We start from the raw sequence: 22149 nt of genomic DNA on the forward strand, positions 1-22149 counted from the left end.
ACTGAACCAGTTTGCATGAAATTTGGTATAGAGATATTTTGATACCCGAGAAATCCCACGGGAACGGGAACTATGCGGGTTTTTCTTTGAATGCGCGGGCGATGCCGCGGGTGGAAAGCTAGTTATCTATAAATGATACTTAAAAGTAATTTTATAGTATTGTTGTGAATATAAATATATAAATGTTTTAGGTGAATTGAAAAGTGCTTTTACTATGCCATCTTTCTTACACAATATTACAAATAGGTATGTTGATCTCTGCTATGTGTGCACTTATAACGCTAGATATAACTTTTCTGGATAAAGAATCAACTCCTAACACCTTCAAATCTATTTTGTGAGCTAGGTGTATTAAATGTTTAGCAAATCAAACAAAAACGACAGATTTTTATACAAAACTAACAATATTAAACAGAATAACCAAATGTGCGATTAACATTCGACGCGCACACTCCGTATTAGTTATTTTTAATGCACCGATACGAAGGCACTGCATAGACGTACATCGTTGACCACACCGGCTGTACCCGCCAGTTGAATTCAAATTCAATTCAAATTTCAAATTCAAACAGCCGTTTGTTTACAATTGAATGCAATGTTTATGACCATCAGTGCTCAGAATTTTATATTTTTCGAACGAAACCTTCGTTCCACGTTCTTTGAAATATGGTCGTAGGAAACTATTATTGGGTAAAGTGAAATGGTGATTTAAATGTTTTCGTATTTAATGGTATGTTTAAATGTTAGGTGATAAATATCAGGCTTCATTAAAATTCTAGTGTTATGTAGTCATAATTCTTATTGGAAGAAAGGATGGAGGTACTATGTAAATTGGTTATTACAGTAATGTTACACCATGAACATGTAACGTTTTTTCGTAATTACAATAAAATATTTCTGAATAGCTAATTTCATTGATATAAAATCAAAAAATATAAAGAGCTTTATTTGTTGTTGTTCATGTACTATTGGTATCCAATTGTTTGCTGGGTTTCGATTTAAAGAAACAAACTGAAGAAGGTCCTAGTTACCTGTGTCCTGTAACTTATTGATGTAAGCTTTGGATTACTTATTACTTGAATAATTAATAAAATTTAGTATCGAGTATTCATTTACTTCTTCCTTTTTAACTACTTACAATTACAACTAAGTACCTACTTACAAAATTAAACGTAATGTCTTGTTGGATTTGTGACTTCATTACTAAAATCAATCAATCTATAAGCTAACTAAAAACATGGCACATGAAAGAAGATGATATGTCCCTATTAGATATACCTACACCAAGATTACAAACTACGACAATAACGTCAAGGAAACGTAACCACACAATCCCTTCCTCAATCAAGCCAAACCAATGACCTTTCACCAAAACTAATTGTTCCCAGTAGCCGAGCATCATGCATGCATGCGCCACCCTCAACGCAGGAAGCTACGCATGCCATTTAACGATTACATTTATACACAGCCTGAATGATAAGCAGGTAAATTGTGGATTATCGAACATCTTATTGCTTGGAAAGTAGCAGTTTTAGAGGGACCACCGGGATAGATAGATAGATGGGGATAGATGCTACATTTTTTATATCGAGAGAGATATTTTGAGTGGTAATGACAACTATAGGGGCTCTATGGTTTTCCTAGATGGTAGACTAGGTGAGTATTCTAAAATAAACAATTTTTTCAATTCATATTATCTAAAATATCACTGTTGTCTTGCTGTCTTGTTAAAATCTGTGACAGAAAATCAATGACACGTGGTAACGAACTTGTAACAAGTGGTTGATAAACTAATCTATAGGTTGTAATGGTACATGATGTTACTTTATATCACAGAAAAGCTTCCGAGACAATTCATTGCAGTATTTTTTTATGTTAATAGCAGGCAAACGAGCAGACGAGTCACCTGATGTTAAGTGAACATCGTCGCCCACTTGCACCCACAATACCTGGGGTAGGTGTACACTGTACCTACGCTCTTTTCTTGAAGGTCCCCAAATCGTAACTCATTGGAAACATTGCCCGCGCGAGCTGATTTCAAATTTCCGTAGCGCGAGGCAAAAAGCTTCTTTTAACCCTAGAACACTAACCTTATTTTTCGACGTTTAATACTAACCTTCGTCGTTTCGACTACGCTGTTTATTGGAGGGGATTTAAGGGTTTAATTAAAAAAATATATTTGTAGTTATGTTTTATTTTAAGCATAATGTATTAATCTACATATAAAAATATTAAAATATTTATTTTAACATAGTTTTAATTCAAATAGTCATCAAAATGAGATCACAGTTTACACGCTTTATGAACATTCTTAATTTTTTTGAAAAATTCCGTACATATAATATATACCTCTAAATTGCTCAAAATAAACTATTAATTACAAAAATAATGTCTGGAAAATTAATTAAAAATATAATTTTGATAATAACTTAGGATCTAAAACATTTGTGACACACATCAAGTTTGTGTTCCCCACACAACGATTTTTTGCACCTAGTGCACCTATTTTTGGTCTACCTTTGCTATACGGAGGGACATATAGCATATATGTTTATTTTATTTTGTTATGGAGGTACATTAGCAGCATTACTTTGCTCAGTCTCATTTATAACTTTCACATTGTTTCTTCCTGGCATGTTTAAAATTTATGTGATTGAGTTCCGCAGAGTATCAGTAATGTCACCAGTAATTATACTTGAAAAACATTGAGGATCTAAAATATCTTGAAAATAGCGTACAGGCCCACGTACTATATATCTATGTTCTTTGAAGGTCTTCTGCTTTGTGACCTTGACTGTTGTGATGACCATAATATGTGTTTGTCTTTCCCACGAAGAATGGTACGCGATGGTCTTATAATCAAATCGCTAGGGTCAGCTGTAGTGCTAGGTGTCTCATCTTCAATAGAACGTGGGGAGATGTATTACTACTTGCCTCATAATCTTGATCTGGAAATTGCTCTTTATTGACAGTAGAAAATTCATCATCACCCTCCGTTTCATGCCTCTTCAGCCTCAATGTGGTCTTCAGGCTCTCTCGCAGATGAATTTTCCTCATCGCTTTCAACTTCTAAAAATAACGTATGAATCGTATCTAAAAAATAAAATAATAGGCACCATTATAAAAGATAAAATAACGTAATTTTAAATTAACTAAATAGTACGAAAAGTTACGTTAATACTAACCTTCGTCGATGTGACGAGCCATGGTTGCTGGAACAGCGCGTGTGGACCTTCCACGTACAAAGCACTACCGTCCATCGCAAGCGCAACGGGTTGGCTGAGATTAGCTGAAGTCAGAAAACCATACGGTCGCGCGCGTAAAAGTTATAGCGATTTTTTTGGTGACGCGTCGTCGAATCGACGAAGGGTAGTGATCTAGGGTTAAAGCGAACTGTTGTTGATCGCCAGCTATTAAACCAGTATATTAACAGCTTATTTTAACAGTGATATGAAATTGTTAGCTCTATATTATGTAAGCTGCTGAATAAAACATATAATAAGGATTCGTTCTTACGTACAGGTTTATTTAAAACTAGCGGTCCGTCCCGGCTTCGCTCGTGGTACATATTTCGCAATAAAAGGTAGCCTATGTTCTTTCTCTGTGACAAATTTCATCAAAATCAGTTGAGACGTTGCATGAAAACCAAACAAACATACCTACATATACATAATTACAAACTTTTACTCTTTATAATATTAGTATAGACAAATAAGACTCCTATAAAAGCTTAAAAAATATATTTCTAAAAACACGGTAATTAGTTGTTATCCTCTGATTAAACAAAATGATTTATACACACAAGTAAAATAAAAAGCGACGTAATATTTTATACTAACTTGTACTTGGCTAGCGTGTTATAAAATGGCATAAATTTTTGAAATATGTAGGTACCTAACATGGAAAAAAAATTCATGCTATATGTATCTATAAGTATAAATGAATAGAATACTTTATATTATCAAATTGAGATCATAAACTATAACTAAATTACTTAGATTCTTACAAAATTTAGTAATTTATTGAGCGCGTATCAATATTCAATATTTTTATTGATGTTTCTATATAAACTCTAATAAGATTTATTTACTAACCTTTTTAATGATCCTGTTAGTTATCAAGACTTGAAAATATTAAGCGATCATTCTACCTATTATTTGCAAGTAGGTAAACTTCCTTCAGACCTTAGTAACAATTCGCCTTTTCCTTTAGGCTTGAAAATGGCCTGAAATAAAAAACAGTGTGGTGAGGAAATTTTCAAAGTACCTATAGATAAAAGTTTTATTTGAAAATATTTTATTTATTAGTACCTAAGTGCTTTACATAGAAAAGAAGTTCAAATTTATATTTAAATTTATGTAAAGTATTAGTTTTGTGTATTGCAGTAGCAGTAATTTAATTTATTTATTACGAACTTTAACTTACTATTGGAGAACTCTATTTATATATGTATAGTGATTTATTTTATGTTTGTCTAGTAAGAAAATTCAAAGTTTCTAAAAAATTCTTGTTTGCCTATTTTTATGCGCTATACTTTTTGATAAAGAAGGCAAAACAAGTAGTTAATAGCTAGTAAGAGAATACTTGGATATGCTGTCATAGCAAATTTGATGCTCTATCACGGATATTTGTAACTACTAATTATAATATCATAATTACCAGCCCATGTTTGTCCACTGCTGGACATAGGCCTCATCATGGCACGTCATTGGGCCCGGTCGTTCGCTCGTTGTCGCCAGTTTTGCCCAGCAACCCTCGGATGTCGTCACTCCACCTTGTAAATAATTATAATACACCTACTAAATATTTCAAAATATTTTATCGTTTTGGTTCAAAACAAGTAAACATCCTGGTAACTAAATAAACTGGGAAATTCATCGAGAATTCCACACAACGACATAACATATATAAGCCAAGTCGTCACCGTCACCTGGCCCGAAGTTATGAGCCGTATTTCTGGCAACGTTCATAATATACTTTTCGCACCAAATCTAGATCAAGTATGGAAAATACCCTGGGACTGCCACTGGTTTTTCCTACGTACAATCCACCACACAGTATCCGAAACTACAGTAAAAAAACCAGCAAAATGAGCTTTAACAACAGACCTTAAAGGTGGATTTTGCCTGTTGTTACTCATTGAATAGATTGTAGGATGTGTGCTGTTAGGAATACGAAATAGTCAAAGCTATTAGACATTTAGGTGAGGTGCGTAATATATTCGAAAACCACGTATATGTCTATATAATGTCACATCAGTAACTCAACGGGTGCGTGTGCTGGATTGTAATAGGGGAACGAGAATTCGAGATAGCTGCAGCGATTTTTAATCCCGAACTATTTGAATTTCATAGTAATTTGCTAGAGCATTTTATTAGAATTAAGTTGGAACTTGGAAGAATGGTGGTTCTGTGGTTGAGGTCCTAACTTTATACGAATGTTATACGATAGGAAAGTGGAAATGTAAATGTAAAGCTATATAAACACCTATACCTAACTATTGCTGACTCTATTGTTGATGGAAAATATACTGTTCAAGAACTTGATGGCATATCAACCAGTCCACAATCGACCAACTGGCTTTAAACCATAATAGCTTAAGCTTTTGTTGTGGGACAAAATTTGTTGACGATAATGAATTAGGGGTTCTTCTCTCGAAAGTACATCGAAATTTTGAGCTATATTCGACATTTTGTTTGCCACTGAAAGTTTATTATCTTTACAAGCCATAAAGGTGTATGTATGGGTAATCCTAGTTATTAAAATTAATACCTCAGAAGATCAGCCCCCCCTAGCCAAGTGGCTTTCTGTTAGCGTAGCGTTCAATAGAATAGATTACGAATGTATGAGATTGACGTAAGCTGTAGATACGGGGGCAGATCGTTTGTTGATAATAATTGGCAGAATCCGTCCTCACTGGGATCGGAAGGAGAAGAAGTTGATAATTATGTAATGTATAATTTTTATGTTATTATTATTTACAGGAAACAGAGAATCTCCTGAACTTAAAAACTTTCTCGAGATGAAAAGGGGTCTCGAGTAAAATTCACGACGAGGTGCAATTACCAAAGAAAAATATAGCCCATAAAATAATCCACCTAACCCATCAATTTTCTTTTAATTTATATGATAATTAGTAAGATGTGCATGCTTGCTGCAAGTTAAAATGCAGCGCACACTGTATTTAATTTAAAATTGCATATTTACAATTCATTACATATCTATAATGCAACTTAATCATTGTGCAACTAATTATAATGCAGTGTATTGATTCTGAATCACTCTACTATGTATTCATGTCATCTTGGCCATTAACTGTTTACTAATTCGTATTTTTAAACACAAAAATCGACTTTATCCTCTCCCATTACGGTTTCTTATGCTACGTCGATAGATATAGCGAAGTATTTTCGGCCACACAAGGCTGCAATCTTATTAAAATGTATCATACAAAAATCTCAATTATCGCTACTTATCCCTATCTATCGTTCAAAGAAAATTATCTTTTAAACGTGAAGTTATAAGAACGTGATTTCCGTGAATAAAATGGAGGTACAAATCAAAATGTATCAGTGATTGATCTAATACAGATTGGTATTGGAAAAATAGCGGCAATTAAAATCTGGTCATGCGTGGGGCATAAAAATTGACCCCGCGACTTCCTAGAAACAATAACTATGGTCCATACTCCATAGTGGAATGAACTCGCAAAAATAAGTTTACAACTTGCTGAGTTGACATAAATAAAAATTATAGAAAGAAGTTTATTTCAGCCATTCCATTATAATTAAGTCCTTGCAATATGAACTATACTTAAATATTAATTACGTAATTGAGCTCAAAGTTATATTTTTTATGTGGGATACACAACAAAATACATAATTAAATGTGAAAAAAGAATGAACGTGCTACCATATCTTTCATCCTTAACATCCATAATACAGGCTGTGTTATGCTATTCATCGATTATATTAATTGATTTACCTCCTGACCCATTTTTCCTCATCCAATTTTATTAGATTTCTCCAAACCATATTTGGAAGTTCAGCCGCTAGTCATAAAAAAGAGCCAATTTGCCGAAAGCTTTTTTCAAATTTATGGCATTGTGTTTCCATTCGGACGGTTTCTAACGACACAAATATTAATTTTATATTAGCGTAACATTGAAATGGGATTGACACATTCACTATATCGTTTTCCACTTCATCTATAACTATTATGTTTAATACCCAAAAAAAAAACAATTTTATAAACACAAAACTGAAACTCTTGCACACCTTATTCCAAAGTTCTACGATTTAAAATCTAATAAATAAAGATCTTGCGCGCGCATTTCAAACTTGGAATGTAAGAATATTGGTAAGAGATAAATCTACATGTAAGAAAGGGATGGATAGTTCTTTTTTTTTTTCGAAAATGTTGGTCGCAACTGCCAGCTTCCAAGAAGGTGTAAAGTGGCATTTATTTTGTGTTATTTGTTATTTATTTTATTGTATTGTTAATAAGCATGCTAAGGGGGACCGGTGAGTATTATTAAACGGTTATTTGGAACTAAATAGAATATAATGGCCGTGAATAATCTCTGAATGCAGTTGAAGCAATCAAATTCTATTGTTAGATGTTGGAGTGACTTTTGACATCTTTATTTTTTTTTACATTTCTAATGGCGTTGACAATAAAGCTTACTTCTACTTCAAAGTGCGTATTGATTCAATTGACAGTTCTGATTGATATTCGCAGAAGTTAAAAGATAATTTGTTATAGATAAAATTTGTCGCTCGGTTCGTAGTTTATTGTATTCTGTACACTCTTGTTAGGTTATATTTTTTTTGGTCCAAAAATTTAATCGATATTGTATTTGAAGTGTCTCTTTGACAGCCATTTAAAAAAAATAATAATGCTTACGTCTGCAATGGGCCATTTGCGTAAGTTTATTCTTGTAATAAATGTTAATTAATGACGACGTTAAGATTATTTTATCTAAAATCTTTTACAGTAAAAAGCCTGATGGACTGGTTATTAAATAAGTATAATAAGTTATGCAGCAATTAAGATGGGTGAAGATAAACGAATATGACATATTATTATCATTGTCGAAATTGTTTTCATAACCTCAAAAAACATAACCTAATCACTTCACTAGTTACATTACGTAGCATAAAACAAAGGCGCTTTTTCTGTCCCTATGTCTTTTAGATGCTTAAATGTTTAAAACTACGCAACGGATTTTGATGCGGTTTTTTAATATATAGAGTGATTCTAGAATATGGTTTTAATATATAATTTATTAGGTTTTAGACAACGCGGGAAAGCCGCGAGCGGAAAGCTAGTAAATTATAATGCGTTAATAATATTAAAATTGTTTTAATTTAAATAGCAACATTACATCATAGCTACAGATAATCAATTGCACATCTGCTTGGGATATTTTTTCACAATAGATTATAAGTTTTAAAAGTAAACTGGGCGTTGGATGACCCCCCGGTGTGAAGAGCAATGGACCATCACAGGGTCGGAGTATTATTTCACCTGTTTGACAAAATAAATGGAATTTTAGCGGGAAACGTAATATAATGTATTCTATTTATTGTATTAGTGTAGTATTCAAGTTAATTAAGGTAGCTTTTTGTATCGCTAGATATAACAATAATTGATTGTTTCCTATTTATTTTAGTTTTTCATAAATAATGCCAATTTCCAAAATAAATAAATTAAGGAATTTATACATAAATTATTCAATCAATTAATTCTCATAGCTCTCTAAGTAGGCTATAATGATTAATTTCATCACAATTTTTTTTTGTACTTTAAATCAAAACTAATTTCAGTTTCTCACAATCCGGCCCTGTGAAACCCAGATACAAACAGAATCATCCCTAACAAGAAATTCAGCTAATTATTTACAATATAATGGTTCTTTAATTTATGGTCCGGGTCAGACTTATGGTCTTTTAATGGCCTGTCAATAGCCACAAATGGTTTTTGTTTCCATGGCCATTGTACTTTGAAAGGATTCTAATGTGCGTTTAATTTTAAGTCAATTGTTTGCAATTCAATTCGGTTCCATTGATACAACAATTTAGCAAGAATTGGTTGCGTGCGGTTGTAATTATACTTTTATAGATGAGTTAATAAAGCCATAATAAAGATGAGAAATATAAACATAAAATGGCAAAAAATAGAAACAGCCCTTTTTCGATGTTAAAGAAGTTTTAACAGTGTACTTACCACATTCAAAGAGTACCCACTAGGTATTAGTATTTATATAAAAAATTGTAGCTTACATGCACGTAGCATGCTTCTAGCATTAAAATTAAAAATGACATCATATCTCTCAACCCATCCGATTCCAAACCGCGCTCACGGCCGCTTAACCCCAATAATCTCGACATAACTTCTCAGCTAGACAATATTTCAACGAGATATACATCTATATTCTGTACCTAAAGGAAATGTAGTACAATTGTAACGTCCACATAAATAAAACATAATGGCCTCCCCTGTCATTTATTATTCTACACAATAGGGGGCGCAATTAAAATTATAATTCTGGATAATGCAGTCACTTTGATAATAAGTAATACAAATAGATTAGGAGTTGGATAGAGACGCGAATATATAATGATTTACTGATATTAGTGTTACATGTTAATAATATTTCGAGGCTATTTGACTGTATATATTCTATGTTAAAAAGGTAGGTAATGATTGTATTTATATGCTAATTCGAAATAATAAGCGTGGTACAAATTATTATACATAATAACTTTTCGTTTGTGCGCCTTTTCCATTCTTATAGCCACTTCGTAATTATTGATCTCTTCAATGTGATGTATTCTTACAGAAATATACACAACTTTAAAAATATGATGGACTACAACTGTTTCTTGTTTATGTATTTAATTATTAATCTCTAGATATTTTATTATTAAGATTCTCAAATCATTCGGAATCGTACTCTATTCGTGAGAGATGTTATAAAATATCCTAAGCAATTACAAACACCCTTACGATAACCATGTATTAACAACAAAACAATCAGTTCAAAAGAACAATTCATAGCTGTCAAACAATAAGTCAGAAGCGGCAAGACAAGATCGAACACGGCACACACGTAGGACCCGCGGTGTCGGGTTACAGATAATTTGAATAAATTATGGCCCTTGTTAGCCGTGATGTCTCTATCCGTGCGTTGCTCTGTGACAGATGTTTTCGAGTTCCGTTTTTGAAATTTGGAATGTTTTTTTTTTATTGCGCGGCAAAAGTGACGTGTAACGTAATCATAGACAAATTTGTTTTCGAATGATTTGGATACAGATAAAATAAAATCTACAGACTGTATCAAATATTTTCAGGAATAAATAATCCAGTTCAAAATTACTCTACCTACTACTACACTACCTACTTACATGTGTAAACTAAGTTCAATGTAGGTATTATGTTGGTTGTATACTGTATAGTTTTAATATCAAACGGAAGCTTCAAAAAAGCTTTTATAAAAATCAGACCAGCCGTTTCGGAGGAGTTTGGTTACAAACACAAGATTTTAAAGTATTTATTTTCATATAAAATTACGGACGGTTCGTGCTTGGCCATAACGATATAATGTCAACCCACACCGTTTAAACTACAATACAGGGATATCAGGTTACCTACATACGGGAGAAGGAATGTTTTTTGGAATAGTAATGGTATTAAATAAATTGTTATTTATGTAATATATTTAATTTTTATTTACGTAACGCTTTTATCAGATTATATATGTTATTTCTTATAAATATTGTGTTACAAAGGTCTAAAATCGATATATTTATACGAAATTAAAGTAAGACATTTTTAGTTATAATTGCATGCGAAATTACACATTGAATTATGTAAATAATCGATGTAGTTATCTAATAATTATTATTACCATCAGATTCGTTTGTTTATAGTTTTATAATTTTGGCTATATTAGCATTAGGTAGCATTTGTTGTTGTTGTTTATATGTTATTTAAATATTAGTAGCAGACAGTAATCGATAAATGTTAATTGAATTATAAAGAGTTTAATAATAATTTACCTAATGATCATGTCAAAATATTAATTGTTTAGTTATGATTATTGACATAACTAAGCATAATTCTGATTTCTGATAATAGCTCACCATATCAATACATCTAGGTAGTTTTTATTTCAAAGTTTCAAACCTATTACGTATTTTTTCGATAGGTATAAACTAAGTTAAATTTTTTCTAACCAACTTTTTCCATACCCATCTTACAATACAGAGCTGTCAAAAACTTCGAAACGATACAATAAAGAAAAAAAAGCACCATTCAAATTATAGTCTAAGTGCGAACTGATGGTTTTCTCAAGTCATCTAACAATGGAACGGCGCCTCAATGGTTTTCACAGCTTTGTACCGTATATATTACAATGACCATAGCAAATTCAAGTGCCCACAGACCAACAATAGAGTATACAATGGGTGTGTAATTGAAATCGACACGAAAAGTCAAAAGTAGCCGATTTGGATAACATCTGTCGTAAGTTATTGGTACGAATGAATAGGGTGCGCGTTTTGCTGTGATTTTTGTGTGCTGGGCTTGCGAAGTACGCGATAAATGGGTTCTAACCTCTAATTGTCGTTTGCTGCTTTTGTTGCTCTAACTCTTTACCTAATTAAACACGCATTTGTTTGTGAAATTAAGTTTAAAATTTAGATTTTAGAGATTGGGAAAAACTTACTTGAAATTAATTAAGAAATAATAACTAAACTAACTGACGAAGATGGAACAAAAGGCGATTTACCTACTGATGTAGATATATGAATTTATGAAACAAAGTACATGTTTATAGTTTTTTATAAATATTTTTTTTATTAATAAATAAATAAATATTCTAGATTTTGTTTTTCTGAACATTTTTTTATCATAAACGTGCACCATATTTAGTCGAATTTCCATTAATATTAGAGTGTAATTTGCGAGCAATTGAGCGTTCATCCCCAACACTACCCTTATTGTGCTCCACTGAGCGGATGATGTCACACCGTTATTGCAGTTCTGTTTAGTTAAGTATATTTATATATTAACTTTAATATACTTATATACTTATCTATACATATAATAAATCTGTAGAAGGGTCAATTCTGTACATTGAAAATATTGAAAAAATAACTAGCAGGGGGTGTTACTGGATCGATACCAAACCCAAATATGTGATTAAAAAAATTTTTGTCTGTCTGTCTGTCTGTCTGTCTGTCTGTCTGTCTGTCTGTCTGTATGTGAAGACATCACGTGAAAACTACCGGTTCGATTTCGATGAAACTTGGTATAATTATACCTTATTATCCTGGGCGTAAAATAGGATACTTTTTATCCTGGAAAAATACGTAGAAAAAAATTAATCTCAATTTTTCAGTTATCCATAGACGTTGTTCTGTAGAAGGTACCGCGAACACACGTTGCGTATTATTATAGACCTAGCCGTATTTGGGTCCAATAGATATTTATAAGATGTCATTGTCCGAGTTACTCAAAATGGAGAAATAAACCATCCACGCAAAGACCGACATCCGCGCGGACGGAGTCGCGGGCGGAAGCTAGTGGTAAATATAACTATACGTTCTTAATGCTGTATATTTATTCATTTAGGTATGAATATATTTAAAATTTTTATTATGGACAAAAATCTTGACTCAACGAAACTTTTGATATAGGTAATTTAAGAGGAAATAACGCCTATACGCATACAAAATACGCATAAAAATTGATAATTCAAAAGCTTCATTCAGAAACTGGAAAAAAGTATACGGCAAAATTTAATACAGTGACCGGTAACATAATATTTTTTAATGATAATAAAAATAAATACATATGAATATGTATTAAAACTTAATTCAAAAGAAGTCATCAGCTATACATAATATAATGTCTTAATTAAGGAGGCTTTTAGCATTCCTGAGATAACAATATTATTATCATAAAAATAATGTATGCAAAATCAAATCGATTTTTATATCGAGACGGTCTAAATGTGGCCATGTTACAAATGTTTGTATTTAATCACGGTGTGACAGGAGGTCGGGCCAATTTCACGACCAATTCTAACTTATTTTATGGATTTTAGGAATTCTTTGTTAACGCCGATCCTGTGACATTTGTATAATCTGTGACTAAATGTCTTAATTACTGAGAAATGGGGGACGTTTCGCATTAACATGTTTGTGAAATAATTGACTTGCTTTTGGTATTCATAAATTATAATAAAAATAGAAAACAAAATTGAACTTAGTTATCATTTGAGAGAAACTTATTCGATTAAATATTAACAAAAAAAAGAAGTAGAATCTAAAAGAGCTTGTAGATCAAAGAGCACGGAGTTTCCTGCCGGTTTTTCTCCATTGATACTGCTTTTCGAATTGGTGGTAAATGTTAAAACTGATATTATGACGATTCAAAAGTGTTTGTAGAAGCAGTCTAATTTAATAAATAAATGTTTGAGTTTGCTTGTGTTTGATATGAAACATATTTGTTAATAAAACAAGTTATTTGTTTTTCTAATGAGAAGAATTGTAGCCTTTTATTTAGTGGCACAAATATAGTTCCCATTATTTTTTTGTTATTTATATAAGGACTTTACTTTTTTGGAGTATGTCATTAATTTATTTCGTCAGGGAATATTACATTTAAAAAATTCACTACATACGAACATAATAATATGAGATATGTAATTTAGAAACTGAATAAGCGGAATTAAAACATAATCCAACACACGTAAATACAATAGAACATAGAATTACTTAAAGGAGCCATTTCAAAGGTTTAAGGTTATCTCCTACATTGTCTATGACATCAAGCAGCGTTTAGACTTCCCAGTTAAACCGGCCGTAATCAAAACGCAGCTTAACGTAACTCGTAAAATTAAAATCTAGATTTTAGTTTACCGTTTATACATCATTATGGCTACCGAGAAATGACGTATAAAAAGACAATGGTCTTTGTAAACCTGTTATATATCCACTAAAGACAGGATAGTACGTGATTAGAACCATTTTCCCTGGTGAATACACCTTTTATTGTGAAAATATTTCTTAAAATGTATTTTTGGGAGGCTAATAGCGTACAGTGTAGGTGGCAGCCGCCTCCTGGACTATATTGGCGCAAGCAATTTTGATACTTAGTAGTAAATGTCTGAAGCGTGTTTAGGGTCGTTTTTACGTGTACACATTGTTGGATCTAAATCGTATGGAAGTTTGAGATAAGTACGCGTACAATTTGTGTCAGAAATGAGTTTGACTTTTGACCGCATTTAAGAAACGTAGGGTTTATATGTTGCTGATATGAATTCAATTTTAGTAAGTATTTTGTATAATCTGTTAATTTGAACATAAGTTAGATAAGTAAAATAGGAAAAAGAATTAATCAGAATGGAATAGATATAACAACCATCTAATGTTGGCTGTTTATTGTATAATATTACCAATATGTATTATAAACAAGATAGCATTTAGAGGTATATCATTGCGTAATGCGTGGTAAGAATGTTTCAGACTAAACTTTGTATTATCATTTACTACAGGTAGGTTTAGGTAAGTAGGTTATATTAAAAAATGTAATGTCGTAAGTCGTGCGATTACATCTCATATTGTCACGATATTTATGAGTTTTTACACTGTACCAATGTAAGCCCTATTTTTACAGCATTCTTTAACTTGTTGCCTCATTTACCTATTTTTAATATCGCATAAAAAATCTTTCACTAATAAAAAATAAATAATATAATACTATAAATCAACAGCGACATGTAACCCCAGCAGTAACGGAACAACAAAAGAACAACAATAATGTCACGCGTCACACAGCTAGCAACTGTCCACTGGTTTGTTCCACGAATAAGCATGAGCCCCATGAGCCAATGGCTCAGTGGTTACTTACCATTGCATTATGATAAGAAATGGAGCAGTGGTGTTGTGGTTAGTAGCTTATTATGGGGTGTGGGTTCAATATCCGATATTGTAATCTAGGTATACTAATGTTATAAAGTTGAAGAGTTTGTTTGTTTGAACGCGCTTTTCTCAGGAACTACTGCTAGTATCATATCTGTGCTACTGGTCCGATTTGAAAAATTCTTTCGGTGTTAGATAGCCCATTTATTGAGGAAGGCTATATGTAGGTATAATACATCATTAGGTACCCTAAGACCAACAGGAGCGGAGCACAACAGATGAAACCGCCGGGCATAGCTAGTGATTCATAATGAAAAATGTGTTAAGTAATCCTTTAGTTATAATAGTAATATACTACTGTTATGTTATCTGTTGTTATAGGTTCTATATTTCGCGAAGACTGGGTTTAAATCTAGTATTATAAGATCTTAAGGCTATTCAGTCAGTGCAAATATTCAAAATTTCATCAAAATTGGCTGTTTAGTTCCTGTAAACCATGACGAAATATTTTATATACAAAATTAAGCAAGGTTAATAAAACATAAAATATAGAAGGTTTAATCCCCCTTATCTATTAAAATTTAAAACAATAATGTATGTTGATCGCATGAGTGCTTTTCTTAGAAAACTGAGCTTATGCAACCATTCTCATAATATACGTAGTCAAAAGATTTCTTTTAGTTTATTGTGTGTTACACTTAAATTAGGTACTTTTATTATTTTGTAAATTGTATGAAATAAAATACACAATTTTAAATAAATTAAAACATTTTTGAGAAATTTACTTGTAAGAGCTTTATGATGTGTTCTCTTTTAATAATAAAAATTAAATGTTTTATTCTTTATAGAACTACTGACTGAAATCAATCCCAATAAGATTCTGTTTTTACATTTATTTTATAATGAAACTACTTTCGTACACGCAAGTCAAAAAGCTTTTAATTCTAACCCCAGAGAATCATTGTTATAATATAATTTCGTTAATTACAAGTTTTCCAAGTATTCAAACCCTGCACCTACTCAATAATATTATATAACCACTGCACCATAGAGACTCACATACAGATTCTACAAAGTAATGTTTTAGGAAATCCATTCAAATTAAACAATTGCTATTTCTACGAATGAAAAGAATTTAATTGTCTATCAGAATTCGGTAGCCTTCATTACAATTGGTCTGTTAAGGTTGTCCACCAGATGGAGATATAATATAACTAAGATATAAAGCTATAAAACATTATTGTAATAATTGTGACAGAAAGTTGAACTTGTTGCTTCAAACCATAAAATGCGTACCTAACAGTGCATGTATCGCTATGAAACATATATTGGACAAATCTGCATTGTTATACGAAAAAAAACACCCTCTGAAATATTTAACTAATAAGTGAAAATGGATGTATCAAGATAAATGATAAATGTATTGCATATCTCACGAAATCAGTGTACATTTTGTATGAAATAGTTTTATGAGTGGTTCCTTTTCATAGCTCTTTAGTTTTTATTTAGATTAGTTTTTCTATACATATCTAGATTTCAACCGTGTGCTACCGTGGTCCTAACGCAAAAATTCATACCATCCTGCATCTACTTCGTAACACAAAGGGAAATTAGAGAATGGATCCTTTCATTCATCGTCCTCTGCTTAAAACCATTAAATTTTTCAAATTTATAGGCTTAATATAAAAATATATTATAGCTTCATATAGCATAGCTAACTCTATGGAAGTACGAGCTTTAAAATTGCTATGCGTCACACACTTACGTTATCGGCAGCTACTAAACTGAAACTCGTGAGTGGACTGTCTTATTAACTTTAGGATGAATGCACACTATTTTTAGGCTATGAACACATACTTTTTTAGTGCTTAAAGCTATTATTAATGTCTTTTTTTGGATGTGATATGTTCAAAGACAAATTATGGATGGAAGGGAAGAATATTTGCTGTCATTTTTTTTTAAGAGTAGATACCCCGAACATCTTTTATGGCAGCATCAATTACAAGTCAATAAATTGAAGCAATATTATAAAGTATGTATTAAAAGCGATAAGGCCGCCAAATTGTACATTTATTATATAAGTAATATCGTTTCTGTAAATTTTGTTTTTGTGTGCAATAAAGTGTTTTCTATTCTATTCTATTCTAAAACTACCATCTTTCAATATTTCCCTATTTGATTTAAATGTGTGTATTATTTTATATTTATTTTAACGGGTTTTGTACAATCATAGCACCTTACCAAAATGGTCCAAAGTTAATTCGTATACATGCAGTTATTATGCTATTAATATTTATTATCCGTAACCAAATTATTTAGGAAGTCCCGCCTCTACAAAGGCTCATTTAGACCCCCCCTCCTTCCATTGAAACCAACCAATAAAATATAATGCAGACATCCTGCGTGCTTCGCTTTTTGTATCCAAATTACTGTTTAAACGAAATTTGGCATTAATATACAATTAAATCTATAGATGTATGTAAGTTCTTGTTAAATACGTGATTCAATTTTGATAATAATATAGGGTTATGTTTTATATAGGTAAGTGTTGGCCATGACGTTTGTAACACTGAATAATAATTCGTTATTAGGAATTGTTTCTTTTTTATAATGAACGTATCTGGTGTTGGTTATCAATAATTCGTGTTTTTTTATGATTTTTTTCAGGTATGTAGTGTAGCATAGGAAAAAATCGAATCGAATGTGTTAATATGTTACATTGTGTCTAGATACGATTATGTTCTTATGGATTAATTCTATAGATATTGTACAACCTTCAATGTACTTGATATACTACTGTGTTATATATCGCGCTATTATGTTAAACATTTTTCTTGTTATTGTTGCATTTTAAATTTTTAAAGCATTTTTAAGTCATACCTTCATAATATAATACATTCTTTTCAATTTTAAAGATTATTCCTGATTATTCTTATTAAAATACAGCAGCCATAGACCATAGACCACACATGGGTTTAAGTTAAACTATTCTCTGTGACGTCACACAACCGTCAAAATATATTCAACCTGTGTCGCCGTAAATAGCGGGATGGACACAAATTACGTAATTTCCATAGATATTCATCTTAAATCATTTCCTTTGGAAGTCATATCTTTATTAGCACGAATTCATGTTGTTGGAAGTGGTAAATGTAGGAGTTTAGTGGAATGTCTTGGTTCAGATTAAAGATTGGTTTGTAAATATTTATAAACTATTTAAGACCATGTTAAATAAGTTATGGTTATTTAATGATTTTGTTGTCTGATTTTACTACAATGTTTGTTTTCATTATAATATTTTAGTGAATAATTAACATAATATGACGTAATGAACAAAGTTTGAATTGTAAACAGTGTGTATTAAAACAACATAAAATTTTGTTGATATCAACATTTATCTAACTTTGTTTGTTACGTTTGAATTTTAACATCAATAATTGAAAGCATTAGCAATAATACAATCGGTAGGTATTTTTTAATAACGCAAATTATTAAAAAATACCTGTTACATTCGATTAGTAAATCGAATGTATATTGGGACTTTTGTACTACAATATTATTATGTAGATTGGTTTCAGGGAGGTTAGGTTTTAGCTCAGAGCTTAACTTTTTAGTGCCCCGAGTATTTTAGAGAAGACGTCATTCCACGCATTTAAAATGAAAAGTTTTGATTGTAACTGCCTCTTAATAGTTAATACTTTGATAAGTCGTAAAGCTAATTATTATTTTTTAATTCCAATTAGCAACTAGGTAACTATCCAGATTCCACACTTGAGCGACAGCACTGCATGACGTCTCAATAAAACTACTGTCATAACATAAATTTAACAATAATACAATACAATATCGGTAGCATTGAATTAATATCCAATATAGGGAATTATTTTATTCCTATTTTATACGAAATCCGACTCTTCGGTGTTCATTATTTTCTTTATGGGTCATTTTAGAACCCCGCTGCGGGCTCCCGATCACTTTTGTGGGTACAACTCTAATATAAAGTTGTATACTGTCTACACTCTACACTATTCACTTTAGATGTTATTTTTTAAATAAATTAATCGTCTTTTGTTTCCTAAGTCAAACAACTAAATAGAGCTTTAAAAGGATTTATGAATGAAAATGAAATTTAACTTACTAAAGGCAAGTTGGTGTCAGATGTTTTTATTGCAAAAACTGTTTAAATAGTAAAACTGTTTACAATCTGTAAAAAGTTTAACAAAAGTAAAAATACAAATTTGTAAATCTTTGACAAAGCCTGTAGGTCTATAAGCATATACTTAAGTAGGTAAATGTCTTAGTTTTATTATAAAGGTTTGTAATCCTCAGATATTTAAAATCTAATTCATATAAAATTCCTTACGGTCTATAGAGAACATATATTTTATTCATTTGAGTTCGCAAAATTTTCAATAACATGACTATATTTTCGCTATCTGCAACCCAATCAGTACACAAAATATAAATAAATGACAAACAGACAGAATAACTGGCATTTATTATATTAGTAGAATTGATAACTATCAAATATAATCGATCCATTTACATGATAATGTGCCTTAATAACAAATAATTTGAATAAAATCGTCATTTAATATGATACTCTATAAATCATGAATTGTTTCGTTTTTGGTCGGATTTTTATTTGGTAATAAAATATTTCTAAAGAATCTTAAACGACTCAATCGTTAGTTATAAAGCTATTAAATAATTAACTACTTCTACCTGCGGTTTTACTCGAAACAAGGTAACTAATGGTCAATCATAACCTAAACATTTAATTAATTAATATTGAAATTTCGTCGCAATGAATGTCTTATAAAAGCTTTTATCATAAACAGATAGATTTAATTTACATAATTTTGATGTAATTGTTTACCTAATTAATAGAAATTATTAAATTAATAAAAATAAAGTTTACACATACAAGTTTTCACAACATAGTATAAAACAAAGTCGTTTTCTCTGTCCCTATGTCCCTATGTGTCTTTGTATGCTTAAATCTTTAAAACTACGCAACGGATTTTGATGCGATTTTTTTTTGTAACAGATAGAGTGATTCAAGAGGGAGGTTTTAGTATATAATTTATTAGGTTTTAGACAAAGCGAGCGTAGCCGCGGGCGGTAAGCTAGTACATATAGGTAAGCTAAGTAGGTATCTAACTACATACAGCTTAGCCTAAATGTAATGCCTAACTTTAATTTCGAGTCAGTCAGGGAGAAAAGTATACTTATTTTGACAAATGAATCACTTAGTTGGAATATAATATGTAAACAAATAGAAAAACGATCGCAATGCGATGAATAGATTCCGAGAAATTAATGTGCAAACATGTAAACAGCCTATAATATTTTATATGGTTATTAGAATGCTTATTTGTCATCTTTATTATCATTAATATTAAATTATAGGTAATTGCTGTATCTAAAATACGAAATGAAAGATTCCTTTTATTTAAAGACAGTTTAAACACTATACAATATTTTTTAATACCTATTTTCTAATTTTTAAAATCGGGCCAGCATTTTGTGATTAAAATAAACAGAAAAACTATCCCTTTATATTACCTATGTAATTTTTAAGTCTCATTGTTAATCGCTCGATAATTGCGGACAACTTATTTAATGTAGGTAGGTACCTACTTACCTTTAAATTAAATGTTTTATCTTTAAATCGTTGATAATTTAGCAATATCGGCACTCGATGGCTTGCTGTGTGAAATTTATCGACATCTTCGATGTTAAACTTAATATTATGAGTCATCAGTGAATGATCTCATTTATTTAATTGTAATTTATGATTCGAAATCAAATATATACCAATATATAAAAGAAATCTTGTCAATTTGTGCGTTTGTACATTCATTCATACTGTAGTTAAATTAGACGTTGAAATATATACAGACTGAAGAGATAAAATAAGTCAAAATATTTTTTAATACTTTGACTTATATATAAAAGGTTGTTGGAAACAGCATCTATAAAGTATAATATACTATAGAATGATTTATTCATTGCTCATGTTAAAAACTCTCAAAGTGTAAAACATAGAATATCATCAGTGATAAATATATATTTTATCTAAATAAAAAGTATTAACGACATTTTAATGTACACCATTAAACAAAGCCCTTTGTACAAGACTTCATTATTTTAATTTAAAATCGAAACATGATTTCTATATCCATGTTTTGTAAGTTTGTTTACAATGACCTATCCACCCACGCTTTTAACGCACTTACAAAAATCGAACTTATTTCTCTTAGGATAGAGCTCAAAATCAATTGTAGTTTTAAAAGATTTATCGTTAAGATTTATAAGTGATTTATAAGTGAGAGAAACGATAAAGTTAACTTCGACACGACTATTTACAAACTAGATGAACGAATTTGTGGGTTAATGGTTGGTTCTTTTTAGTTTTATGTGTTTAAAATATATTATGGAGCAAGGGTGCAGAGGTAGGCCAATTTACTGACTAAAGATGATAAGGATTAAAAAAAAAGAACAATAGTTTAAGCTTTCTGTATTTATTAAAAAAATAACGTGTGTGCTGTATTTGGCAAGATTCAAAGATACCAAAATCGTCGCCTTACTCCATGACGTGACGGTATTGCCATGACGCGACCATAAAATGATACTCAGATATTTCACTTCAAAACAGTTCCATAACGCTGTCCTATATACTGCCCCGTCATAGAAGGCCTGGTAAGGCTGTATGTTTGTACTGAAAATAAAATTGTCGATTATGCACATATATTTTAAACTAATCGATTTTTTCATTCAATAAACCAATTTATATCTACTGAAAATCTATAATATAAAAATGAATCGCAAAATGTGTTGGTAAGCGCATAACTCGAGAACAACTGAACCGATTTCGTTAATTCTTTTTTTATTACATTTCTTGAAGTACGAGGATGGTTTTTTTTTTATGGAGAGAAAATTTAAAAATTTACCACGGGCGAAGCCGGGGCGGACCGCTATTAGACAATAATTACACGTAACTACGTACTACTGAATATTCCTATTAGGTATGTGTTCTTTTAGTACAAGAACTTTAATTTTATAAGATAAAATCTATAGGTACTATTTTAAAATATGAACTACTGAAACAAATTTGATAAAACTTATTTATTAAATAGCACCACATATCCTCTCACACGTCGACTAAAACACGGATATATAAATAAAAATTCCACACAACACCCACAAAAAA

This window comes from Colias croceus, chromosome 24 (assembly GCF_905220415.1).
Source record: "Colias croceus chromosome 24, ilColCroc2.1".
Taxonomy (NCBI): Eukaryota; Metazoa; Arthropoda; class Insecta; order Lepidoptera; family Pieridae; genus Colias; species Colias croceus.